Genomic DNA, 10,377 nt, shown 5'->3' on the forward strand with positions numbered 1-10,377 from the left:
GTTCAAATGCCCGTATTGCAGTTCGTTAACTTAATGGCGATTATCAGGATGAAATACAACTCGTAAATGCGCGAGGCGCAATCCGGATAAGCCGAAAGGCAATAAAGAGGAATTGTAAATGCTTCGGATGAAAATGCTGCCAACAATGCGGCCTCGATAGTATTCTGTTCGTGTTAAACGTTCGAATAACACCGTTGCGTAGCCGATAAAATCGGCTCGATTAAAAATACCGCTAAGCGTTAGTTGCTTTTTGTGGTACACAGCATTCGATACAATAATAAATAGACGGAAGTGCGCGAAGTATCGCGCAAAAGTCTGCAACCGATATCGCATAAAATTGGCGAGATGTAAAACAAAACAAAAAAAAAAAAGAAACAAAAAACATGCAGAGTATTCAATATCGTGATACTTAAAGTAGAGAAAATTTTGTGTGCTCTGTTTATTTGCGCAACTGCACGCTGATTTTGCGCAACAAACGCGGTGTGTATTCGAGAGTCGTCTTTCGCGAGTCCAATTTGATAAATCCAATTTTGCGCGGTGGATAGAGCAGAAAGGCACGAGAACCGTGTCGAAAGGCACACTACCGAAGTTTGACAGCGACTTGCTACCCCGTATTTCACGGCTATCAACTGATCGCTACCTATACATACTGGATCTGTGATAATATTAACTCTATATCACATATAAAGACGTTATATTATCTCGACAGTTTTCTCGTCTGCTCTTTGCATTCATCAAAACTGTCGTGCTTGTTGAAATTCTGTATCGCAGACCGAAAGAAGAGCAAGAAGACACGATTTTATTTGATTTTTTTTTGTTTTTTTCTGTGTTAATCTAATCGTTCGACGAGTTATTTCTAAATTCTCAATAATATAGGTTTTTTCTCTAAATTGACTTTAGTATATCTCTTGTTATCTATCGTGCGATTCGGAAACCAACAGCGACGAAACTTTAGTCGGGCGATTTGTACGCGTCGACGCTCGACGCGTTCATCGATACTCGTGCCATCGATGTTCTTCGATTAGCCATGCCTGGCCGATTAATTGCATACTCGGTTGAATACACGTATTTAGTGTCGGTAGCGAGATTACTCTCCTTGGATGCTACTTAAGTGCTTTTCGGTTATGTACTCTCCTCATTATTTGCGCGCGACGAAATCTGAAACTTCGCTGCTTGCCGCGAGCAAGTGCTATAGATTTAACGCTCAATCACCTTTATGGTGATATTATTTACCCAATGTTTTTATCACGCAAAAAAATCTACTTCTCAAAATTAAAAAAAAAAGAAAAAAAAAGATTGATTTCTTCAAGTAGAAAATAATTGAACGTTGTTATAAATTTTGTATTTGTTTAAGAATGTAGATCTCGAGAGAGTACAAGTTTTTTACTCGTTACTTCTTTATTTTTCACTTTCACTCGAGCTTATTTTGTAGGTATTGGCAATCACCAGCTTTTTTTTTTTTCATCGACGAATGCAACACACGATCAATTTTTTATTTCTATCCGCGCATTACTAATTGAAGGGAACAACGTGGGATAAATCACATTGTGAAATCAATTTTCGCTCGTATAATGGCGCCAACATGAAGTTATGATTGGCGCGAACAATCGTGCAGGCGTATATACATGCGCTTTACGAATATAAAAATAATTGGTAGCCGACGAGTTTTTTGCGAGCGCGACGAGGCTTTATATACAGCGCGATGAATGATCGAAATAATTTGCACATTGCCTGGATGCATCGCGAAACTTTCTCGGCGGATAGCATTGTATTCGCGTTGCAATATTTTTTTTTTGCTGCGTTATTTCCCTCAAGCGCGTTGTTAATCGCACCGATTGCCACCCCGACGGGGAACAAGCTAAATACGCAGGTAATTGGCACCTAATTGGAGCCACCTGTTCCATCCGGCCGGGCAAAGGAATCTCGACTCTCTTACAGTATTTATGTTACGCGGAAAGGGTTGATCTCTTTCTCTCTTGGTTATCTGGCCACTTGTGTCGAGACAACAAATCACTTATTTCAGGTGATCGTTTAATTCTCTACGGAAATTGCTCTCCTCGATAATGCGCACCGAAATTAAATTGACGGTAAAGATTAAATGTTTTTATCAGAGAGAGAGAGAGAGAGAGAGAGAGAGAGAGAGAGAGAGAGAGAGAGAGAAAGAGAGAAAGAGAATATATATATATAAATATTTTAAATATATTCTTTATACCTACACATAGAAATATAGTACAACTGCAGCATTGATTGTTATATCTATGTGCAAATGTTTCTACACTTTATAATTCGCTACTTTGTCTGCAATGTTTTAATTACAGTACCGTAAATTACACAATAAAGACAAAATTACGAACCAAACACTATCTTTCGACAAATGTTACGCGTTAGTAGGTATAATATGTGTATGTTGCGAAAATGTGTTTGCTTTAATTTCACGTAATGCGCTGTTTCGTGCGACTTGCTTTGTATGCGGAGTAATCGCTTTAAAGCGCTCGCTAATTCTCAAAGAAAGAGCAAACGTCGGTTTTTACTCGCGGCCGCCATTATCTACCATTAGAGCGGTTTCTTTCAGCGTAAACCCCCATCGTGTCTCTCTCTCTTATGTCAACCCACGCTTATGTATACGTGTTTGCGGACGGAGAAAACATGGAAGATAAAATAAAGGCACGAGAAAAGGGGTGCGAAAAGAGGGTTGGACGAAGTTCCATGTCGGACACAATGCTCGCGCATATACGCGATTGCGCACACATACGAACGTCGGAGATTTAAAAAAAAAAAAAAAATTATACGAGTTATCGAAGACAAGCGAGTTAAGAGGTAGATTATGACGATCATGATGAACTCTGTACACGCGGCGTCGGAATGTCAAACTCGACATCCATCTGTCAAAAATCTGCTCCCGTTTTACACGAACAGAAAAGAAGTTGTGAAGAAAAGAATATTCGGATTAAAATTAGACAAATTAAAATATTTATTTATACACTCAATATTCCCCGGTTTCACCTCAAGGATATAAAGTGAGTCTCTTTCTCTCACACTTTGAAGATAAATCTTGAAACGAATTACTTACATGTGTTATACGTAAACTTAAAATTATCCAAGAGAAAATCTAATATTGTTTTATAAATGCTGAAGACAACAGTCCAGTAGACATTTAACGCAAATTGTAAATGATTCATACATGTTCTGAACAAAACGCGTTGAAAACCTGGAATAAATTGCGGAGAGCGGTCTTTGCCATGCACATTGTAACACGTCACTGTCTCGAAAAGATACATTGCATATGTACAAATAAAAGACAATGAAAGTAAATTGCACGCGCGGAAGAAGGAACTCGCGTTTAAAGAAACTCGAACGCGGTACTCGGGCGGCTCAAGTCGCAATTTTCTATTTTTCTACACACATCTAACGGGTGCATACGGCAGCAGACTTACCCCGTCGACGTGAAAAATCCGCGTGGAGCAGCTCGAATCGGCGATGGCAGACGGGGAAAAGATGACGGGCGGACGACAACGACGGCCGGCGACGGTGTTACGTACGAGAGTGGCGTCGCGACGCCAGGCGTCGGCGTGGATTTCGCGCGCGTTCCGCGTTCCGCGCGTCGTGCGCCGAAAACAATGGCGTCGTCGGGGTTCTCCTGATTCAACCGGGGAACGAAGCCCCGCCCACGAAATGCACCGCCCCCGACGGTGGCGGCAGTGGCGGCGGCGGCAATCGTGTCATAACGGAGAGGACTTGCGTCGCCTTGCCGAGTTGCGCGGCGTTTCAAGCCGCACGGCGCGATTGCGGTTTATCCCCACTATCGACGAACGCGACGAGCGCAACGAGCCACGGACACGTTGGCGTGGCTCCACCCAGATACACGATATGCCGTACTGGTCCCGGTCGAGAAGCCTCGTCAGGGGCAACGTTGCCCAGGAGGCAAGGCAACTGCCTGGTCGACTCCGCTCATCGCAGGATGACAGAGCGAGAAAGACAACTGGGGGACCCTATAGGGGGGAAAAGAATGAGAAACGGAGATAGCATGAGAAGCGACAGGAGAGAGAGCAGAGACAGCACCGATCCCTGAAGGGGAGACGACGATGGTGTATACGAGGGAACGCGCGTTCGTAACGGGGTGGGGGCGCCGAAATCGTGCGGCAGGGATCTCCGCATGCGGGAAGGCAGACTCTGGTGGTCAATCGGGCGCCGCGCACCGCAGCAGCGACGCGTCACTGCACCCCTGTTTTGGGAGTCAGGCACGTGCTTCTTTCCTCTCCACCGACGCCGCGCGTTCAACTGCACACTCCGGTTCGCAGGCAGCTCGTTCGCGTCCGCAGCCAGCCAGGCGCGATAAACACCGATAAACCACCGGGAGAACCATCGCGCTTGCACGTACGCGCCAGGAAGCATCACCGTGAACACCGCTGTTGGATATTCTTGTACTTCCTGACGCGATGCACGCCGTTTGATAAACGAAATATTTGCGCGCCCACGTCTGTCAAGCAATCTCACGGGTATCTCTGCCGCGATCTTGAGGACGCGTTCCGGTCTCGGATCCGTCAACGTCACTGTGCCCCCCACCCCAAAGAAAACACATGAAAAAATAATTCTAAGTTTGACATTAAACGACCTGAGTTAAGCGCAAGCAGTGTAAATTCCCCGACGTGGCAAGATTTCGATGTACTCTTGTTAAACTGTAGTGCAATTTTAGTGTGTCAGTGAGATCGATTCTGAAGTCGCAGCGTAGTAGTCTAGCTAAGTTTCTCGACTTCCTTCGAGTACTTCATCGGTGTGGCGAACATAGGAGCGCGGCAGCTCCGATCTACGGCCACGCCGCTGTGAACGAAGCAAAGCCGTCGGGGATTGTGCTTTCAGCTGGTGGCTGGATCCGGCCTGACCACGGCCATTCTCGACACGGTACGTTTTCATCTTTACTTTGTAATAATCATAATGGAACGTCTGTGCTATTTAACGGGTTGGGGAATCTTACGAACCGAGTGCGCTAAGATTTCCTTTAAAATTTTTAAGAAAGCGTTGAAGATTTTAGGATGGATTTGTGAACACAGAGAGAAATATACTTGTAAAACTATAAAGGAAACTAAAAAATTATCTCCTAAAGATTATTAAAGATTAGGTTTGTATTAGTTAATTATTACTCGATGCTCTCAAATTTCATAGTTTTGCACATATTATACCTTTGATTCTCCTCACAACGAGATATTTTGTAATATATATTCGAGACAATTGATTGATTTTTCGTTTTCTTTATTTTCTGTTCATATAATAATTTTGTGCGCTCAATGAACGAATTGTATTGCAAGTCGTAGTCGGATCTTCTATATATGTATATATTAACGCTATGTGATTAACGTTTGACAATTGATCAGTGATACAATCGAATAATTAGTACTTTTAGGAGAAGAATGTATATATTTCACGATATCGATTCAATAAATTTATTCAATAAAGTGACTTGAATGCTTAGTTTCATGCAATTAGTTTTATATATAAATGTTATTGTTAGTAAACATTTCTTTCTCGAGACTCGCGTATTTTGTGCATCTCTTGTCCACATGCAATTTAATTATATTCGATAAGTTCGAAATAATTGCAGTAATATTTGACGCAAATTCTTTTTAACGGGGAAAGTGTTTATTAGAATATTACGTGTGTAAATCTGTTATGTAACTGTTCCATATGTATTCACAATAGAATATTCGTACGATAACAAATGATTATTATGTATTCAAATATGTTGTTTGTAATTTGAAACAAAACATTTATATACTTACTTTCTAATTTATAAGATTTTCATCTTATTTGTATAATAAGAGCAGAAATATCTCGTTGACTCGTTTGAAATGATGGTAAAAGAGCGAATTTTTTTTTCAGAACCATCTTCCTCCTTCTTTTCTCTCTCTTCCTCTCTCTCTCTCTCTCTCTCTCTCTCTATTTATCCATTTTCTCTCTCTATCTATAGAAAGCTGTAATAAACCGGGAATAGACGTAATAAGTTGAACGTGCGACGGTACAACAGTTAGCTACAAATTGCGCGTGGCACAATGGCGTTGTTAACGCCCGAGTACCTCATTATGATCGCGAAAAAAAGCTGTCGATTGCAAGCATCAGACTTGTTTAACGAAAGTACACGGGACGATATCGCGGAGTTTTTTACTTTTTGATTTTTCACAACACAAGCGTCCTACATTATTTTCCGATTTTATTTTCAGAATTGATATGTAAACTGCTTGATAATGACACTTGTATATAATGATCAGATTGCACGTGGAGTAAGAGATTAAACAAATACTGTTATTTAGATTTTTTAATTATCTTTATAATTATATATTTTACATCTTACTTGTGTTATTAAAATAATTATTAAAATTAGAAAAAAAATGTTACTATATTGCGTTGAATAGCTTTGTATAGTAATTGCGCCTTTCTGTTTTGTATTTTATACCTTCATTACTTTTTACTTTTAAATTTCAACGAATAAATTGAAAAGTTCTTATTATATCGTTCATAAGCAGCACTCGCAATTTTGAAAGAGGAATTATGAAAGGAGCGCTAAATTATTTTCCATAAAGTGCTTTTGTGCAGCGCCCTGCATTTTACAATGTTTGCACTTCTTTGGATCGTTTCAGCTTGCATGTTTATTTGAGAGGCACACTACCGCTACGCCATTATTTTTAGACGAAGGGAGAAACGAACACGTTTTGCTCATTGAAAGTGATACAATCTCGGAAAATAACAGATGTCTCCTCGAGTGCTTGACAAAGAAAGCGCTCGCGTACCTCGGAGATTTCGTGAAAAGCCCTTTGTCGTGTCAGAAGCGCCGGAGGCAGGAGCAAAAAAAGACAGGGCACAGAAAAATCTTAATCTCAATTATTTACTAATTTCTATGTTTTCCCTCTTGCGGTTATTTTGTTATTTCATTTCTGTATATTTTCATAAATGCATAGAAAAAAATTTGAATATGCGTATAATTGATTTTATAATTATGTCTACATAATATTTTAATATATATACTTATTTTTCAAAATTTCTATCTCTGTATATAACATCTTAGAGTGTTAATAATAAGAATTAAGATATTAATTTTAATAAATGGACGTTTTGACATATAGCACCATAAAATAATTAAGAGTTTGCATGTTTTCCTAAATAAAGTTCAATCATTACAAAATTACAATTTTTAAATATAAATTACACAAAAATTATTAAAATTGTAAAATTATAATTTTATATTTACAAAAATGTGAATAAATTCAATGAATGTTTACTGATGTTTATATAAAATACGCATATGAAGTTAGAGAATTAAAAACGATTAACTTGCGTATCCGATTCAAATTAACGCAACGTAGCGAGTACGCGTTTGCAGTTTACTGCCGACGTCCTAATTGGCGCAAATTAATGCATCGTGCTTAAACTTCCGCCTTTCGCGCTCGACGGGATGCAGGTCGCCTGCGAGATATTCCGCTTTTGTGTGCGGAGAAGGTAGCGCACCGGGAGTCGTGTCGTTTCAACGAGACTAAACGCAACTCGTTCCTCCGTCGCTCCGGCTGTCCGGATAGTTCTGAGGCAGTAATTTTGTTGGCGTTTCATCTCACGTCTTGCTAAATGAAAATCCTCAAGTGTCCGCGTGAAGTGATCCACTGTTCTTACATCATTTTCGCATACATTTTACCAATTAAGAATGAAAAAAATCGCGTGCTGTGCTTGTCGTTACTTTTGTTCTCAAAATTTCATTAATGCAGAAGAGTGTGAAGAATTTATACACAATAATGGAACGTTTGCGCAAAAACTCATTAGGTACCACTGCGTGTCAGAAATGACGAAACGACAAAGCTTATACAGAAATCATAAATTATATTTTGCTACACGCGTATATAACGAACCAAAGAAGAAACGTTTTATAATACGTATTTATTTGCCTCTATGCGTAATCATCTATTTTAAGTTTTTTTTTAATCAAGTAACATATAGATTGCCACCATTGCCAGGGAAATATTTGAACAACGTCAAGTATGCAATATATGCAACATCAACGATTAAATTATTTATCTCTCCGTCAGTCGCGCGAAACCGCGTTTTGACAGCGTAGATCCAATCGAGATCTCTCGACGACGTAAATGTACGAGTTTTCTTTCACTTTTCTCTCTCTCTCTCTCTCTGTCCTCTCTCTCTCCTCTCTCTTTCTCGCTCTCCTGAGACGCAAAAGTCTGGAGAGCGAGTCGCGAGGAGATGCGGAATGATCTCTCGCGGTCGGGCACGTTTAACGACCCTCGGCTCGCCGCTTTACAGCTTGCACTTTTCAATCCAGCCGCGCGCGAGTATTGATGTCCCCCGCTTTGCCGTCGGACGTCGTGACGTTACCGCGACCGAGCTTGAAAAGAGCTAATGATCTACGAGCCGAATGACAATTAACGCTCGTCCCGACGCGCGCCGCCGTGCGATGATTAACCGTGATGAGACGAGGGGCACGCCGGAATGCATATAGATGCGCTTCTTTAGATTTCTTGATAGTCAGGATCGCCTCCGAGGTATTAGAAAAATTGTTTGGTGATGCGACCAGGAGACTTCTCGTTAAGATGTAAAGTTAATTTTGATGAGATTTCCCCCGGAAAATATAATAAATAATTCTACTGTTAAATCATAGGTATTAATTTTTTTAGTTTACAAAGTATAGCGTTTAATTAGCGGAAGCTTTTGACAAACTTTTGTCAGATAGAAAAGCACACGCGTAAAGTAGCGCACTCATTTTTTATGTACATACATATAACGTAATCTTCCGGGTGTACAAGAAGTTTAAAAATAGAATGTTATCGTTGAGTTTATTTCAAAGTCAACATTTTTTAGGGCAAAATAGTACTGCATGTTTACTTTTCGCGAACACAGTGATTTATTGTTATTGAATACGAAATAATACGCAAAATATCTAAATTTATCTATATCTAAATTTATTCGTATTTGTTAAATCATTTTTGCAATTGCATCGCAGACGAGAATGAAAAAAAGACGTTGGCTAATATTAAAAAAAAAATATATACATATATTTTGTTTTTAATAGTCTTGATTTTCTGATTATATCTCGGTTTTTTAACAATATTAAAATAGAACTTCTTGCAACAAACTTGTACATATATTATACATAATTTTCGCTAAACGTGCTTTTGCAGTGTACGAAATAATACGAACAAAATTTATGCGAAACGTAATCAGGCTTGGAAAAATTTGGAAATTTACCACCGACACGGCAATGTTTATTATTTGCCCGGACGCTATTTATTTTTTGGCGCACTTTGAAATTTGCTTTTGGCGAACCAGTTTCGACGGTGCCAATATTTGCTGCGCTTCGCGGGCGATAATCCCCCGAATTATGTTCTTTGAAGCCGCGTTATTTACGCGCGCAGAAGAGCGTGTGCGCGACGTGCGCTGCATCACGGAAAGGGTGCAGGGATCAATTGCGTTTTCGTAAATTACCGTGAATTTATAAAATCATTGTATATGTAAAATTATTTCAGCCGGTTTACACGCAGGCTTAACTAATCTTTGATACTGCTCGCTGCTCGCCGTCGGCTACGCAAACCGCCGCCGCCGTTACCGCCGTCGGCCGACGAGGCTTTTTCCACAGCGTATCGCCGAGCAAAAATTTTGCAATACGATTAAGAACAGCGCCAAATTGCAAATCGAAACGCGCCCGCGTTTGTTAATAATCCATGCTCTCGATACGTTACGTTGTTACGTCCGAAATTGGTTTTTGATCGCGCTCACGCGCTAAATAATCATCGCGCCGCGATATATTCCCGCGAGAGTTACGGCATTATCGACGATATTATCCAGCTCCGATAATACGGTATCCGCGTTATAGCATGTTATACGAATTTTAACATGTTTACGAACATGTGCTTTTTTTTTAGAACAACAATGGTGAAATTTCATCACTCTCTTTCAACACTCTCTGTTTTTGTTTTAAAAGAATACAATTAATATTCTTTACTTCTTGATTATAAAAAAAGAGTTTTGAAATGTTATATTTATTCATTTAGATGTACATTTTTTTTATTTCATATTACACATATATATTATATTATTTCAACAGAAAAAATGCAAATCTTTTTAGTTTTCAAATTCGAAAAACTTAAAAGTGTATTTGTAAGTAACTCTAAAATTAAGTATTATAAAATTGAAGAAAATTTACTTGTGGTAAATATACACCGATAAACATTATTACTTTTATATTTATTATATTATAAATTGCATAATTATATCTATATATTCAAAAAGGTTTCAATTTTCTCGTGTCATCTCCATATTTTCGAGTAAAATACAATTTTTTTCTTTATTACGTCTTAAAGATGTTTCTTTTCTCAAAAGTCTTAAAGAAAA

The sequence above is a fragment of the Pseudomyrmex gracilis genome, unplaced genomic scaffold, assembly GCF_002006095.1.
Source record: "Pseudomyrmex gracilis isolate BER0280 unplaced genomic scaffold, ASM200609v1 scaffold_15, whole genome shotgun sequence".
Classification (NCBI taxonomy): domain Eukaryota; kingdom Metazoa; phylum Arthropoda; class Insecta; order Hymenoptera; family Formicidae; genus Pseudomyrmex; species Pseudomyrmex gracilis.